The sequence below is a fragment of the Chiloscyllium plagiosum genome, chromosome 20 (genome assembly GCF_004010195.1).
Source record: "Chiloscyllium plagiosum isolate BGI_BamShark_2017 chromosome 20, ASM401019v2, whole genome shotgun sequence".
Taxonomy (NCBI): domain Eukaryota; kingdom Metazoa; phylum Chordata; class Chondrichthyes; order Orectolobiformes; family Hemiscylliidae; genus Chiloscyllium; species Chiloscyllium plagiosum.
This window is the reverse complement of record NC_057729.1, coordinates 33433031-33451261: the sequence shown is the minus strand read 5'-3', so window position 1 is coordinate 33451261 and position 18231 is coordinate 33433031.

The following is an 18231-nucleotide window of genomic DNA, read 5'->3' as shown; positions in this document are numbered from 1 at the left end:
ACCTGCAACTCCACTTTCAAGGAGCTATGAACCTGCACTCCGAGGTCTCTTTGTTTAGCAACACTCCCTGGGGTAGGTTCTTCACTCAGCGAGTTGTAAGTTCATGGAATGCCCTGCCAGTAGCAGTGGTGGACTCTCCCTCTTTATGGGCATTTAAGCGGGCATTGGATAGGTATATGGAGGATAGTGGGTTAGTATAGGTTAGGTGGGCTTGGATCGGCGCAACATCGAGGGCCAAAGGGCCTGTACTGCGCTGTATTGTTCTATGTTCTATGTTCTATCTCATGGACAGAGTCCCAATGAACTATTTCAAAATGTCATTTTTCATGGTTACAAGCCACCCAGCTATTTCACATGGTTGAGAAGCATCAAACAAGTGTGTTCCTTACACACCTTCAACATTTTCTTCTCACAGAGTAGTCTGATCAACTCTTTGGAAACTGGAACAAGAGAACTGATAACTGTGTTTCTTCATTCTCACCACAATGATGACTCTATGAAATTCAAAAATGTTTCAAGATTGCCTTCATGAGATTTTTCCTGGGAATATCTTGATAATGACAGATATTGGTAGCATTAAAATGCTTGCTAACCCCTTATAATTTACAGGTGATTTACTCTTTTTATTGCCTACATTCTCTTCAACATACTTTTCTGTTTACGTGCTTGCTTGCACAGGTGAACTGCTATGACTATCTTTCCACTGATTTAACCGCTCGTGTTTCCTCATTGATGACATTAACAAATTCAATATTTATTAATTTGATTTAATAGATGATTGTCTGTTTTATGCAATTGTACATAGCAATGTGTGTTGCTACATTCTTAAGGTACAGGTGAAGATTAATCAGTTACATCTTCAATTTAGGGTTTCAGTGGAGGGGCAGGAATAGCAAGGATGGATCATGGGGAATGTGTGGAGTGAGGGCTAGAATGTCTTACCTTTTTGTGTTATGACTGGGCCAAAATCATGCAGTGTTTAAAACAGCACGCCTTTGCACCTAACATCTCCTGTGTCTGTCTTCAGCTTCTTTCGCAGGTTAGCTATTCTGATGGTGGACCACAGCCATACCATAACAGTTAGGTTCCTATCTCTCCTGGCACTTTCTCCCGAGGCTGGGATTTTTTCTGACTCTTGCTAACCGCCCGGGGGATGACAATCTTGGTCTTTGAAGTTTGGTTGGGCCAAATATGACGACAAGTTGCAAGTAGTCCTGTCTCGCCTCTTTTGGTTGGGCATAGGAGAATGGAATTGATGATTCACTTGGTAATAGAGATTGTGGCTGGGGTGAAAACAATGACTTGAGTCTTCCCAAATTTTACCAGAGGAAATTTCTGCCCATTCAGTACGAGACAACAGAGAAACACAACATAACAAATCAGAGGCAGCGGAGGGCTTAAAAAGTGGACATGAGAGAGAATGTCATCTATATACACATAGAATCTAATATTGTGTATTCAGATTAAGTTCCAAAGGACAACATATAAATGAGAAACAGAAGGTCGTCTACCTTGAAAATATTCATTAGTTATAATAAAATTTGAATGCCAGGTTGGAAAAGCATTCCAATTACATGGTCCTTTTATTTCTTGGCTGTATTCCCAAGGGAGGTCTTCACTGACAAATGGCTATATTGGTCTGTCAGTTGCTAATTACTTATCTTTAATTGAAATTCAGCTTTGCAGTTTTGGAACCATGAGTTGAAAATAAGTTATATTTTATTTATGATTTGTCAGAGGTTAGAAGTAAAAATCAACAGTTGTGAAATTGAATTATATAAATTTGGCATTTTTGTGAAATGACATCAGAAAAATAATGTGTTCTGAAAGCTTTCAGACTGTTTGGCAAATACACAAAATGTGCTTCAGCCAAGCTTACTAGTGTCACTTCCCAATCTTGGCTAACAATACATCAAATTCCTATACTATGTGATTATCTCTTAATGCCCTCAACAGAGTGAAGGATGGTCATTAAATATTATCTTGCCAGCAAATTAAAAGTTGAAATGAATTCGTTCAAAGTATGTAAACAAATACAGCAGCATTTTCAGGCTGAAGTTCCCTTCGCTATCAAAAGTTGTTAAGTGGTATTTGGCAGCTGGTTATGAAGCAACATTGGACAGGTCACTTTCTATATTTCTATTGGTACCATGGTTTAGAAGTGATGTTGAGCTCATTGACACTTCAGTAATGTCATGAAATAAGAGCAGTGATATAAAAAATTGATATCCAAAACATTACTTACTGAAAGCCAATATTAAACATGCAATAAATCACATCAGCTCAGTCTTATGGTGCAGTGGTTACATCCCTTCTTCTGAGCCAAAAGATCCAGGTTCAAGTCCCATCTGCCAGGTGTATCATAACATGTTTGAACAGGGGCTAGATGAGGAGTCATTCTCCTGCAATGTGTTCCTGCACAGTTAAGAGGAGTTGGCCACTGAGATGTAGATAGAAAGAAGTGGGACCCTAAACACAGTTTACATTAATAGAAGACAAGTTTTCAATGAGTTTAAGTTTCCATCGCAGGTTTCTGCTGACATCCTCATCCTTTTGATGAGGCAAGCATGCATTGCTAATTGTTTTCAAGACACTGGAGAATCCATCTGCCCCAATCTGGTTGAGCTCTTACCTCATAAGTAGAGATCATAGGGAATTGGGTTTGAGCTCAGAGGTATGAAGGACAACATTTGCGTGTGGTGATTGAGAGGCATGGGTGTGAGAGAGTAATTGTAGGCTGAGGATCATTTGAATGTTGGATGATCAGATGGGGATGTGAGGTGTCTGCAAAGAAATGAAGGAGTTGAGCTACAAGGTGTGTTGATCTGAGACATATGGCGTCTGTGAATGTTGCACAATTCAGAGTAAGAGCCTTGGTACCTGATAGAGTAATGCCATTCTCCTGCCATGCCCTCCTGAAATGCTGGATGCACTTGATGCACTATTTCCAGGTTACAGGAGCCACACTGTTGCTGCTCACATCCATGGCTACTTTCACCCTGTTGACTGTCTGATTTAAGAAGATGCTTTCTACCTCCTGTCATTGGGAGAATTCATCCCATTGCAGCCTCTCAGCTGCCTCAAGTGAACACTAGGTAAAAGGGGAAGATCTGGGAGCTAGCCATCCCAGGTCTCATCACTTTTCTCGTGGTTGCAGAGACCTAATAAAACTTTCAGACAATCTCTCTGAAACATCCTCCAGTCCTTTTAATGAGAAATTCTTCCTAATTGGTTGGGAACCTGAAGGTAGGCACTTATTGGTTTAGTGAATAGGCTCATGACCTGAAAACACCAGTAGTAAAAGTCAAATTGTGAACATGCAGATAATGTTTCATATTTGGTGGCTACAGCAGAACTGGAAAACATTGTAAATGAACAGAATTGTAAAAAGGAACTGAAGAGGAAAAGGTAGAGGAGTAAAAAAAAGGCATCACGATGGGAAAGAAACAGAATGGCTGTCTCGTGCTGAAGTGGAAAGCAGGATTACAATTAAATGGAATAAGGAATAAATATTATGATATGAATACTTTTACTCAAGGCAAGTAGCAAAAAAATCAAATACCTGCCATGCCTCATTTTTCTTAATATTGAAGTCAATGAGAAAGCACAAGCATGGTATGAAACAAGGGATCAACACTCTATGAATCTGATTTGTGCAACAGGGCTTGACTCACATAATCTCCAATTGGTGACATGATGAGTGAAATCAAACAGAGCATATAAAACATAAAGCTCATAGGAAGAGATAACAATATTAAGAGCTTTATGGGAAGACTATTAAAATGGAGAGCTGACAGTATCTATCCTGTCAGGAGAGAAGTTTACAAAATAATTAAGTGGATATTAAGCTAACTTAAAAATGTCTACGCTTGACTTGAATTCATGCATCCAGGATCCTGATTACCATTAATTTTTGTCATCAGTTTGAACTCATGCAGCCCTTAGTTGGTGATCAATGTTTTACCTTCTGTGGAGTATATTTGCCAAATGCAGCAATGCTTATGGCATCCATTTTAACATAGAAAGTGGATAGGGTTATATCAAGAGTTCCATGGATGTTTATTACTAATAGGTACTAATATTCTATTTAAAGGCACTTCATTGCCTGGGCTGATATTAAGCTATTCAGTTATAAAGAATACCATGCTCTATCAGTCTGTCATGCTTCCTGTAGCTGCAGTTAATATAGATCATAAGATTTTTATACCCTCAGATAACATGCAGTTATCTGAGTTGATCCTACAACCATGTATGTGAAAGGTATATTGACATGCTGACTGTGAGACATAACAGAACATCCTCCTAATTCCAAGAATAAAACAGTCCCTAAACAGATATAATAAAACAAAGAACTGCGGATGCTGGAGATCTAAAACAAGAACAGAAAATGCTGGAGAAACTCAGCAAATCTGGCAGCATCATTGAAGAGAAAACAGAGCTTATGTTTCAAGTTCAGGAACTCTTCTTCAGAACAGATATCCATGGTTGATGACAGACACATATTGTCAATTTGATATTTATGCAAACACATAAAAAGAAAGTTTAAAAGACTAACAATTCAGACTTCAATGTAATACTTTGCAGGTTTGATAACTCATCTTGATCTGATAATTGTATAGTCATCTGTAGAGGTATGCATTGTTCTTTGTTGTTCTTCTTTGAAAACAATCAGCTTTGTTGTGGTTGTTGTCATTAAACATTGCTGCACAGTTATCGTTGTTGAGGGTTTCATCTTCACTGTGCATAATCAGTGTGTTGTACTTCTAGTTCCTTCATAAAGTAGCACTATGATCAGTGATGACTTCATATGATTTGGGCTGGCTGCATATTTTTTTAAAATTTGCCAGCATCCAAATATTTGTATTTGTATTTCTAAAATTTACATTCCGTCCAGTGTGTGGTTTTGGTAGTTCTCTACATATTCTGTGTCTCAGAATGGTTAGACAATTAGTTGCTAGTAAAGTTGCTAGTAATTCTTTTTAAAAATTTCACTTATGGAATGCAGGCTTCACGAGCTGGGCCAGCATTTATTGTGTATCCCGAGATATCCTTCAGAAGCTGCTTTCTTGAATCTTTGTGCTGTCGGTATATCCACAATGCCATTAGAGAGGGAAATCCAAGATTTTAACCTGGTGACAATAAAGGAATGGCAATATATTTTAAATTAATAATGGTAAATGGCTTGAATTTAGTGGAGCTCCTACATATCTACTGCCCTTGTCTTTTTAGTTGCTAGTGGCTATGGATTTGGAAGATGCTCTCTAAGGATCTTTTGTGACTTTCTGCAATGCATCCTGCAGAAAGTACACACAGCTGCTACTGAGCATCAGTGGTGTCATGACTGATAATGGATATTGTGCCAATCAAGGAAATTGCTTTGTCCTGGATAGTGTCAAGCTTCTTGAGTGTCGTTGGAGCTGTAGTCATCCATGCAACTGTGGAGTATTCCATCATATTCCTGATTTGGACAATGTAGTCAGGAGGTGGGTTATTCACTGCAGGATTCCTAGCCCCTGACCTGCTCTTGTAGCCACTACAATGCAAAAACTTTGTTTTGTTACTTGACACTGAATGACCATTGATCGATGATGTAATGACATTGTGAAATGAACCACTCCTTACTTGGTTCACATTTCTTCAAAATGTTTCCTGTCAGAAACTATCTGTTTCAGGATTCTAAATACATTGAAAATACTACTCATTGTGTCAGGAAAGGCTGCAGTTGTTGTGTTGCTAAACCATTGAACAATGTGAGATTTCTCTGAATTTCTATTCTAAGATGCCTAATAGGATGAGCACGAGTAGACCATAAGACCACCAGATTTAGGAGTAGAAATAGGCCACTCAGCCAATCAAGTCTACGCAGCTTTTCAATGACATAGGAATAGGAATAGGCCATTCAGCCCCTTCAGCCTGTTCTGCTATTCAGTGAGATCATGGCTAATTTGATAATCCTCAACTTCATTTTCCAGCCTTTTCCTATAACTTTCGATTCCCTTACTGATTGAAAATCTGTCTATCTCAGCCTTGAACAAACTTATCAACTTAACGGCGAGAGCCCTCAACAGTAAAGAATTCCACACACTTATTCTGACTGAAGATCTCCAGAATCCACAATTCTTTGTTTTATTAAATTCTGCTTTATCTCTGTCTTAAATGTGTGATTCCTTATTGTGTGATTATGCCATTTGTTCCCAGACTTTCCCCGATGTGGAAACATCCTTTCCACATCAACCCTGTCAAGTCTGCTAACAATCTTATATGTTTTAATAAGATTGCCTTATAAAATGATGAATACATCCTAACATACTCAACCTCTTCTCATAAGATAATCTCTCCATTCCTGGTATCAGTCTCATGCTCCTTCTTTGAACTGCCTCCAATGCCAGCTTAACTTTTCTCAAGATAAGGGGCTCAAAAGTATTCCTTGTATTCCAGCTGTGGTCTGGTTTGATGAGCACGTTATAAAGGTCTAGGAAAAGCTTCATAATTTTACACTCCATTCCCTTTAATGTAAAGGCCAACATTCCATTTGCCTTCCCTATTTACTCACTGAACTATGCTAACTTGCAGAATATGTGGATCCCAGCTTTCTATGATTCATGGTCAAAGGCTTCCAAATCTCTCAGTTCTGTAGCTTTCTTCAGTTTTCATCTATTTAGATGTTCACCTCCCTTACACTTTCTGGCAAAGTGCACAACCTTGCATTTTCCCTACATTGTATTCCATCTGCCAAATTTTTGTCCACTCACTCCACTGTCTATACTGTCTGCAGCCTCTTTGTGCTATCCTCACTACTTGTCTTCCCACCTATCTTTGTGTTCTCCATAAACTTGGCTATAGTACATTTACTCTCCTCATCCGAGTCACTGTTATATATTGGCAATAATTTTGGCCTCAACACTGATCCCAGTGGCATTCCCCTAGTTACAGGTTGCCATCCCAAATATGCTCTTTTCAGAACTCACTTCTATTCATTAGCCAATTGTCTATCCATTGTAAAGCACTACCTCCAACACTGTGGGCTCTTATCTTATTAAGTAGCTTTACATGTGGTACCTTAATAAACACCTTTTGAAAATCCAAATATATTACGTCCACTGCTTCCCCTTTATCTACTTTGTTGCTTACCTCCTCAAAGAATTCCAGAATAATTGTCAGGAAGACTTTCACTTTATGAAGCCATGCTGATTCTGCTTGATTGTATTACCTATGTCTAATATCTATTATGTCCATTGGCATGACATGCTTCAAATAACTCTAGTAAAAACAGAGTCTGAGACCTTTATACCCTCAAGTCACTTGTTTTGGTACAGTGATGATATCTTGAACATGTCTCTTAAAGCAGTATTGATATAATGACTATGAAACATAACACAACAGTTGGGACAGCTGTTAAAATGGGGACTGTCTACCTCTGACATGATCAGCTTTGTACTAGTTCGGCCTCTGCTGCTCAAGATTGGAGAAGGACATATTGACAGCTCAACCCAAACTTGCCACGCCTTTTCTACTTCATTCCAGCAGCATGTGCCTGTGTGCATAGTGTGTTACTGTGTTATGAAGAGGTTAACTTCCATGTGAGTTCTTCTTTCAGTTATAGGTCTAATTTGTTAGCATGCATTTATTACAGAGTTTGTGAGATTATTGAAAATAATGCACTGAGATTAGTAAAATGCATGCAATAATCCTTATAAGGAAGAGTGTTGCATCAAGTGTTTCTTTCAGAGATAGAAAGAGAATAGTACCTTGAGCAGCCTAGCAACGTGAAGCTCCATTCATCATTTCCAGTACAGTGGCTTTGCAATATTCCTTTTTAACTCATATCACTGAGACTGATCGCACATTGACTTATTCAATGCATGTTACAAATGAAAATATTTAACTGAACAACTGATTTAAAACTACGCATTGAACTTGAAAATTTCATGATAATACTACCTTGAAAGGAAATAATTTTGTATATTGTTTTTCCCTTCATATTGTAGGTATACAAACATATAGACATTTTTAAAAAGAGCAGGGAATACACCATATGGTCCTTTGAGTCTACTCTGCCATTCAATAGGATCATGGCTGATCATCTAACACAATACCCTGTTCCTGCCTTCTCCTCATATCCTTTGATCCCATTAGTCCTAAGAATTTTATCTAATCTTTTTTTTTTGTTTGTCTCAACCACTTTCCGAGGCAGAGAATTCCACAGACTCACCACTGTCTGGGTGAAAACATTTCTCCTCATCTCAGTCCGAAATGGTCTATCCTGTTTCCTCAAACAGTGAGCCTTGGTTCTGGACTCCCTGGTCATCAGGAGCATCCTTCCTGTGTTCATTCTGTCCAGGTTATAGTCCAACAGGTTTAATTGGAAGCACTAGTTTTTGGAGCGCTGTTCCTTCATCAGGTGGTTGTGGAGGACACAATTGTAAGGCACAGAATTTATAGCAAACATTTACAGTGTGATGTAACTGAAATTATACATTGAAAAATACCTTGATTGTTTGTTGAGCCTTTCATCTGTTCGAATACCATGATAGTTTCACTTCTTTCATATGTAAATCACAAAACTTTTTTTTTTAAAGTTACATTCTCAGGTTAACTGTAACAATTGGTGTCAACCAGATAATATGTTGAAGGTGTTCGCCCTGTGTTCCCTGTCTGCGCCATAATGTTTACACTCATTCTAATCTAAAAAGGTTAACAGAGTCTTACATGGAGTCATGCAGTTTTTCAGCAAAGTACATTGTACAAATTCACCCCACAAAAGTATATGTATGTGTGTGCATATGGGTTTTTGTGTTGTGCAATTTTTAACTAATGGATCCAGTCTCTCTTCATTTTTCAGTCCTGCCATCTCAGGAATCAATTTGGTAAACTTTTGTTGCACTCCTTCCGTGGCCAGAGCATCCTTTCCTCGGTTTCACCAAGCGTCAATTGCTGCAAAAAGTCCTTGCCCCTTGGTTTGAATCCTTTCATGATGAAGGCCAACATGCTATTTGCCTTCTCCACTCCTGCTGCACTTGCACCTGCACTTGCATTCTTACTTTCAGCAGCTGGTGTACAAGGTCTCACTGCACCTCCCTTTTCCAGAATCTATTACCATTCAGATAATTATCTGTTTTCCTGTTTTTGCTACCAAAACAGGATTGGTATCCACATTATACTTTATCTGCCATGCATTTGCCTCCTCTTCGGGTGCATGGTATTGGGGGCAAAATACTAACTTGGATTGAAAGTGGTTGGCTGACAGGAAACAAAGAGTAGTGATAAACGGTTCCATTTCAGAATGGCAGGCAGTGACCAGTGGGGTACCGCAGGGATCAGTGCTGGGACCGCAGCATTTTACAATATATATTAATGATACAGAAGATGGTATTTGTAATAACATTAGCAAATTTGCTGATGATACTAAATTGGGTGGCAGGGTGAAATGTGAGGAAGATGTTAGGAGGTTACAGGGTGAGCTGGACAGGTTAGGTGAGTGATCAGATGCATGGCAGATGCAGTTTAATGTGGATAAATGTATGGTTATCCACTTTGGTGGCAAGAACAGGAAGGCAGATTACTACCTAAATGGAATCAATTTAGGTAAAGGGGCAGTACAAAGAGATCTGGGTGTTCTTGTACACCAGTCAATGAAGGTAAGCATGCAGGTACAGCAGGTAGTGAAGAAGGCTAATAGCATGTTGGCCTTCATAACAAGAGGGATTGAGTATAGAAGCAAAGAGGTTCTTCTGCAGCTGTACAGGGCCCTGGTGAGACCACACCTGGAGTATTGTGTGCAGTTCTGGTCTCCAAATTTGAGGAAAGACCTTCTGGCTATTGAGGGAGTGCAGCGTAGGTTCACGAGGTCAATTCCTGGAATGGCGGGACTACCTTATGCTGAAAGACTGGAGCGACTGGGCTTGTATATCCTTGAGTTTAGAAGACTGAGAGGGGATCTGATTGAAACATATAAGATTATTAAAGGATTGGACACTCTGGAGGCAGGAAACATGTTTCCGCTGATGGGTGAGTGATGAACCAGAGGACACAGCTTAAAAATATGGGGTAGACCATTTAGGACAGAGATGAGGAGAAACTTCTTCACCCAGAGAGTGGTGGCTGTGTGGAATGCTCTGCCCCAGAGGGCAGTGGAGGCCCAGTCTCTGAATTCATTTAAGAAAGAGTTGGATAGAGCTCTCAAGGATAGTGGAATCAAGGGTTATGAAGATAAGGCAGGAACAGGATACTGATTAAGGATGATCAGCCATGATCATAATGAATGGTGGTACAGGCTCGAAGGGTAGAATGGCCTACTCCTGCACCTATTGTCTATTGATTTTCAACTTTCCCAAATCACAGTGAAACATCTCTGCATCCTCCTCAGAGCTCACCCTCCCAGCTAGCTTCATCACATCTTACATCTAGTTCCTTCATCTAAACCATTAATGTGAATTGGGGACTAAGCTCCAATCCCTGTAGTATATCTCTAGTAACTTCCTACCATTTGGAAAAAAACCCAATTATTCCTGCACTTTGTTTCCTATCTGCCAACCAATTGTCTATTCATGTCAGTACACTACCCCCAAACACAAATGCTTTAATTTTACATGCTAACCTCTTATGTTGTGCCTGATTGAAAACTTTCTGAAAGTTCAAATAAATCGCATCCACTGGCTCTCCCCCAGCATTTTGACTAGTTACGTCCTCAAAAAAGTCCAATAGCTTTACTAAGTATGATTTCCCTTTTGTAGATCCATACTGACTCTATCCAGTTCTGTCACTGTTTTCCAAGTGCTCCTCTATTAAATCTTTTATAATGGCATTTATAATAGCATTTTCCCCACTATTAATGTTAGGTCAATCAGTCCATAATTTCCTGTTTTCTCTCCTCTTCCGTTTTTTAAACTAGTGAGGTTTATTAGCTACCTTCCAAACAATAGGAACTATTCCCAAGTCTATAGAACCTTTGCATTCGTTATTTCTAGGACCATTTACCTAAGTACTCTGAGATGTAGATTATTGGACACGGAGTATTAGCAGCGTTAATCCCATCAATTTACTCAACAGCATTTCTTACGAATACTGATTTCCTTCCTTGCTCCCTCTCATTATCTCTTGTGTTCCACAAGATTTTTGAGCATTATTTATATCCTCCTTTGTGAACACATAACCAAAGCATGTATTTAATTGGTCTGCCATGTCTTTGATTCCCATTATAATTTCCTCATTTCTGACTATAAGGGACCTACATTTGCCTTCATTGACATTTTTTCTTCACATACCTATAGAAGCTTTTACAATCAATTTGTATGTTCCCAGTAAACTTCCTCTCATTCTGTATTTCTCCCTCTTACTCAATTCCTCTGTCCTGTTTTGCTGAAATCTAAACTGCTTTCAATCTTTGGGTTTTTCGGGGGGTCAATTTGTATGTCCTTCCTTCGATCTAATACCATCCCTAATTTTTCTTGTTAACCATGGCTGAGCCATCTTTTCTTATTTATCTTTGTGCCTGATAGGAACGAACAACTGTTGCAGTTCTTCCATACACTCTTTCAAGTTTGAAATTGCCTATCTATCACCGTTCCATTCAGTAACATTCCCCAATTTATCACAGCGAGATTGCACCTAATACCATTTTAATTTCCTTTATTTACAATCAGGACCCTAGTCTCAGAATCAAATGCATCAATCTCCATCTGCATGAGGAATTCAATCATATTATGGTCACTCTTCCCCAAGAGGCCTCACACAGCTAGATTGCCGATTATTATATTCTCATCACCCAATCCCCAGTCTATGATGGCCTATCTCTTGTTGGTTCCTCAATATACTAATCCAGCAAATCATCTCGGACACATTTCAGGAATTCCTCCCCATGTTATTATTTGATTTGCTGATATATAATTACAGTTGTATATTTATTGCTCGGATCTCTAATTTCCTGTTTGATACCTTCTGCAATAATAGCACTATGGTTTGGGGGATTCTAACCCCATATTGTTTTCTGTCCCTTGGTGACTCTAAGTTCAAGTCATACAGATTCCACTTCACTGGAGCTAATATTCTTCCTCACTGTAGAGTTAATTTCCTCTTTAGCCAGCAATTTAACTACCACACCTCCTTATCCTTTTCGTCTGTCCATTCTGAAAGGCTGTATTTGCTGACACTGCACATGCACAGGGGTGGACAGGGGTGGTGGGATTGGGATCCAGGAGAGAACCGGAGGGAGGAGGTGGAGGGAAGGGAGCAGAGGTTGGGGAGGAATTGTGGAAGGGAGACCGAGGAGGAGAAGACCTTCCAGCTCCTGCGGTCTTTGTGTAACTCCGACCTCTCTTCCCTTCATGTGACAATCCTGAGATCACTACCTTTGAGGTTCTACTTTTTAAACTTGATACCTTCTAGTCCACTTTTCAGGTGTCATCCCTTTTTTTGTTAACTTGTGTTTTTTGTACCAATATGCACCACAACCACTGGCTATTTACCCTCCCACTCCAGAATGTCCTGCAGTGCACAGAAACATTCTTGATCCTTGACCTGAGCACCTGAGAGGTAGCATGCTACCTTTAAGTCTCATTTGTGCCCACAGAAATGTCTATCTATTTCTGTTATAATTGAATCAACTATTACAATAGCATTCCTACAATTATTCCTCCTCGCCAGTACAGCAGAGCCAACTGTGGTGCAACTAATTTGTCTGATGCTACATTTCTTTGAAAGGCCATTCTCCCAACAGTATCCAAAATGGTACTGTATATCTGTTTTACATGGGAATGGCCTCAGAAGACTCCTGCACTGCCTACTTAGTCCTCTTACTCTACCTAGTGGTCATTCATTCCCTTCCTGCCATGTGGAATCTCAGCCTGTGGAGCAACTACCTCTCTGTACATCTTATACACAATACACTCAGCCTTATTGATGTTCCTAGCTGCATGAACGTTGATATTTAGAAATGTTAGTTTCCTGCATATTCATACTTTAAACTGTAGGAATGTGTAACACTAAACTGTAAAAATAGGCACTGACCAAAATAAGGGAACACATCAAGCTGATAAGATAAGTATTGACTGCCGACTTGTAGTGGTCCTCATGGGATCCATACCAAGTAGAATCGATCCTTCTCACACAATGTAACTAAACAGCAGAATTTTACTTTAAAACTTTAATGTTCACATTTGATAACTTATAAAATAATTTTGCTTTTTAATAACCTGCCAAGAACTTTTCTTTTTCAACCAAGTCAGGGAAATAGACTATTGGTCATGGTTAAGTACAGAACTTATGAATAAAAATTGACAAGTTTTTAATTACATGTCACTGTTAAATAATGTAGACATGGTGCAGAAAAAGCATTCTGCTTTACATTACTGTGTAGCCTATGCCCAATCTGCAAAGCAGCTGGACCGCACAGGAAGACAGATGATATACAATTGCCATCTGTGTTACGACACGGGGTAAATCCCTTGCTAATTTAAACCCAACACACAGAGTAGCTCACCTCACACCATAATCTGTTAAATTTCAAGTGGCAAAGAACTATCTCAAATATCACAATTTAAAGTAAAAATTAACAATTTTATTCTTTAAGTCCAACAGAGAACATTAAAACAACAACCATTTACAACTCATTTCTCTTAAACCTATCTTTTACCTCCCACTCTACAATACTGGTGCGATAATAAAATCCCGATTAAGATTTACAAAAATAATCACATTTCAAAACCAGCCAGCTTTGGTCGATTTGCCTTTGTAGACTTCCTGGGTCATCTTTTCTTTGGTCTTATGCTGCACAACTTTTCTTATGGACAGGTACCTTTCAGAGAGCTATTCGGCTAGCTGTCTGTACTTGTTGGTGCTCTTTGCAGTTCTCCCCCTAACTGTTCAAAATGTTTGGTTTTATACCCAAAACATTGGCTCACATCATTGGTTTGACATCATCCCAAACAGTAAAATTCAAATTCAATTGGATTTTGGTACCTGGGGCATAATTTAAACTGATTGGCCGAATTAGAATTTATTTTTGTTCCATGGCAATGCAACTCCAACTTTTTGTATCAAGCAAATGTTACATTTTTAAATTGTCAACACAATCTATGCTTTCAGTCTGTCCATGATAGCATCCTCTCTCTTAAAGGTACAGTACATACCTCCACCTTCAGAACATCTGTTTGTTGCGAACACTAATGGTGTCATGAAGAGATAGTGGCACCGTTTATCTTTTCCCTTTAACTAGTCACCTCCTCTATCCAATTAATCTGTTTTACACCCTTCAACTAACATAACTTCACACATCAAAGTGACAAAATGATTGTGATAGTGGTGCATTAATGCTTCCTAACTTCCGCAGCCTTTCTTATTCGGGGTGCATACAATTATCCTTGTTCATTGCTTCTCTTCTGATATCAAGATAAGTGGGACTTTACTTGCTATGTTCTACTCCTAAAACATATCCCCAGCAATACCTTATAAAAGGAGTGATTGTTTGATATGAGCATAAATGGGCTACTGGTCAAGGGGGTTGCTTTGTCCTGGGTTGTATTTAGCTTCATGAGAGTTATTTTAAACCTTATCCAGGTAAGTGGGGTCAGAAGTTGAGATATGTTTAAAAAAATCTAAATGTAACCAGTAATTTTGGAGTTGGTCCAGTTTAGCATTTGTTTATTAGTAACCCCCAGATTGTTGGTGATAAATTCAACAATAGCAATGCTTTTGAGTGTTAAGTGGAGATATTTAGATATCGTTAGATTCTCCCTAATAGGTGATCATCATTGCCTCGCACTTGAGTGGAACAAAATGTTACTTGTCACACATCAGCCTCAGCATGAAAATTGTCCAGGCCTTACTGTATGGAAATGTAGTCTGCATTGCTAGCTGAAGTATTATGAACACTTGCCAATCATCACTGTGTGACTATCTCTGCTTCTGTTGTTTTGAATGGTCATTGAAAAAGCAGTTGGATATGTTTGTGCTTAAGAAACTATATAAAGAATATTGGAAACATCACTGGCTAGACTGGCATTTATTGACTCTCCCTAATAGTTCTTGAGAAGGTAGTGAGCTGGATCACTGAAGTTTTTGGAGTGTAGTTACATCCACAGTGCTGTTAAGGAAATAATTTCAGGTCTTTGATGCAGTGACAGTGAAAGAATCTAGTCCCAAGTCAGAACGATGTATGGCTTCGAGGGAAACATGCACGTTGCAATTTTCCAATGTATCTTGTACCGTTGTCCTTCTAGTTGGTGGGGTTGGAAGGTACTGTTCAATAGGCCTTTGAGAATTACTTATGGATGCCATCTTATGGATGGCACACACTGCTCCCACTGTGAACTTTTGGTAAAGGGAGTGAATGTTCTGGGTGATGGATGGTATGCCAGTTAAGTGGGCTGCTTTGTCCTGGATTGTGTCAAGCTTTGAGAGTGTTGTTGGAGCTGCACCATCCAGGCAATTGAGAAGTATTCTGTCATATTCCTACCTTGTGCCAAGGAGAAACACTCCTGAACTAAAAATGGGGAAAGACTGGAGAGACACAAGGTGAGTTACTCATGAGTTAATCATTCCTAGTCTCTGACCTGTCCTTATAGCCATAGTTCTTATATGGCTGATCCAGTTTAACACTGGTGATAGTCAGGGATTCAGTGATGACAATGCTGTTGAATATTATGGAGAGCTAGTTTATTTTGTTTGGCACTTGTGTAGCACAAGCTTTATTTGCCTCCTACCAGCCTGGATTTTTATTTAAATTTTGCTGTATATGAACCCAAACTGTTTCAATGTCTGAAATGGTGTTGAACATTGTGTTAGCAGCAGCCAACATCCCCACTCTGACCTTATAATGGAGGGAAAGTCAGTGACACTATACCAAGAAACCTTTACCATCATGTCCAGGAACAGAGGTAATCCATCACTTTCAATTCCAACCATCTTCCTTGTGCTAATTGACAGACAGTTGTCTCCCAATTCCAGATCTCCTTAACAGTGCACTCAGTCAAATGCTGCTTGGTTTCAAGGGCTCTCACTTTATCTCTGAAATACAACTCTTTTGTCTATGTTTTGACCAAGGCTGTAATGAAGTCAAGAATTGGGTGGCCCTGGCAGAATTCAAATTGATCATCAGTGAAGAAATTAATCCCAAGCAAGTACTGATGGATGACACTGTCAATGATACATCCCTCACTTAAATAATGACCAAGAGTCATCAGATAGGGCAGTTATTAGCCAGGTTAGGTATGTTCCGATGATTTTGGAATGCACATACCTGGCAATTTTCCATATTGTCCAGCCAATACTAATGTTGCAGTTATACTGGAACAGAATGATGAGGGATGCAGCATTATTTGGAGCACAAGTCTTCAGTTCTAGTGCCTGAATGTTGTCAGGCCTCACAGCCTTTGCAGTATCCATTGTCTCCTTCTTGAAATGATGTGGAATGAATTGAATGGGTTGAAGGCGATGCTGTGGAATTCAGGAGGAGGCCCATGATGAGTGTAAATGCATCCTTGTCTTTCACACTGATATGCTGGGTCCACCCATCATTCCAGATGCAAATATTTGTGGTACTTCTTCTGCCTGTTAATTTTTCAATTATCATTTGACAATCAGAATGCTAGGTAGAGCTCCAAATATTGAAAAGCTTTCTCCATTTATTTCAATTTTCCTGGGAGTTACTTAATGGTACACTCAGTCAAATATTCATTGATGTCAAAAGCAGATACCGTCACCTCATCTCTGTAATTTAGCTCTTTATAGTTGGCTGAAGGCTGTAATGAAGGCTAGAACTGAGTGAACATCGTAAAATCCATTTTGAAATGAACTAAATTCCAAATTGATACAGTTTCAAAAATAATTGAATTTCATTTAACTCTTTGAAATCATACTAATGAAGCAGAGCACCAGAAGTGTCAAAGCAGGTTCAGTAGTATTAGATTACTTAAGTGTGGAAACCGGCCCTTCGGCCCAACAAGTCCACACCGACCCACCACCCAGACCCATTCTCCTAAATTTACCCCTTCACCTAACACTACAGGCAATTTAGCATGGCCAATTCACCTAACCTGCATATTTTTGGATTGTGGGAGGAAACTGGAGCACCCGGAGGAAGCCCACGCAGACATGGGGAGAATGTGCAAACTCCACACAGGGAGTCGCCTGAGGCAGGAATTGAACCTTGGTCTCTGGTGCTGTGAGGCAGCAGTGCTAACCACTGTGCCGCCCAGTCTGTCAATTTAACACTCTGCGCTGTGTTCCTTTTACAAGCACTTACTATTGAACAAGCAAAATGCCTGTCAATTTTAGCTAGTTGATCTGATTGAATATGTAAATTGACATTCCATAATGTACATAGAATCACACTTGTATTTTCAGTACAGTGATGGTTGGTATTTCCTGTGGACTCTGACCAGATTTACTGGCATTTCCATGTTTAGAGTTCATCATGTGGTGCTGGCAGGAAAGGAGTTGGGTGGTAATGTTGTGGCAGTACAGGGCATTGGTGAGGCCACTTTTGGATACAGTGTGCAATTCCTGTCTCCCTCCTATCAGAACAATTGTGAAACTTGAAAGAGTTCAGAAAAGATTTACAAGGATGTTGACAGGGTTGGAGGATTTGAGCTTCAGGGAGCAGCTGAATAGGCTGGGGCTGTTTTCCCTGGAGCATCACAGGCTGAGGGGTGACCTTATAGTTTCCCTGGAGCATCACAGGCTGAGGGGTGACCTTATAGAGATTTATAAAATCATGAGGGGCATAAAATTGAGGACACTGTACAGAGGTTCATCCCCAAGAAGAGAAAGATTATCCGGGGAGGGATTAGACAGCCATGGCTGACAAAGGAAGTCAGGAAATCTATCAAAGAAAAAGAGAGATCCTATAAAGTGGCCAAGAGCACTGGGAAATCAGAAGATTGGGAAGGCTACAAAAACAAACAGAGGATAACAAAGAGAGAAATAAGGAAGGAGAGGATCAAATATGAAGGTAGGCTAGCCAGTAATATTAGAAATGATAGTAAAAGTTTCTTTCAATACATAAGAAACAAACGACAGGCAAGAGTAGACATTGGGCCACTTCAAACTGATGCTGGAAACCTAATGATGGGAGATAAGGAAATAGCTGGAGAACTTAATAAGGACTTTGCATCAGTCTTCACAGTGGAAGACATGAGTAATATCCCAACAATTAAAGGGAGTCAGGGGGCTGAGTTGAGTATGGTTGCCATTACAAAAGAGAAAGTGCTAGAAAAGCTAAAAGATCTTAAAATT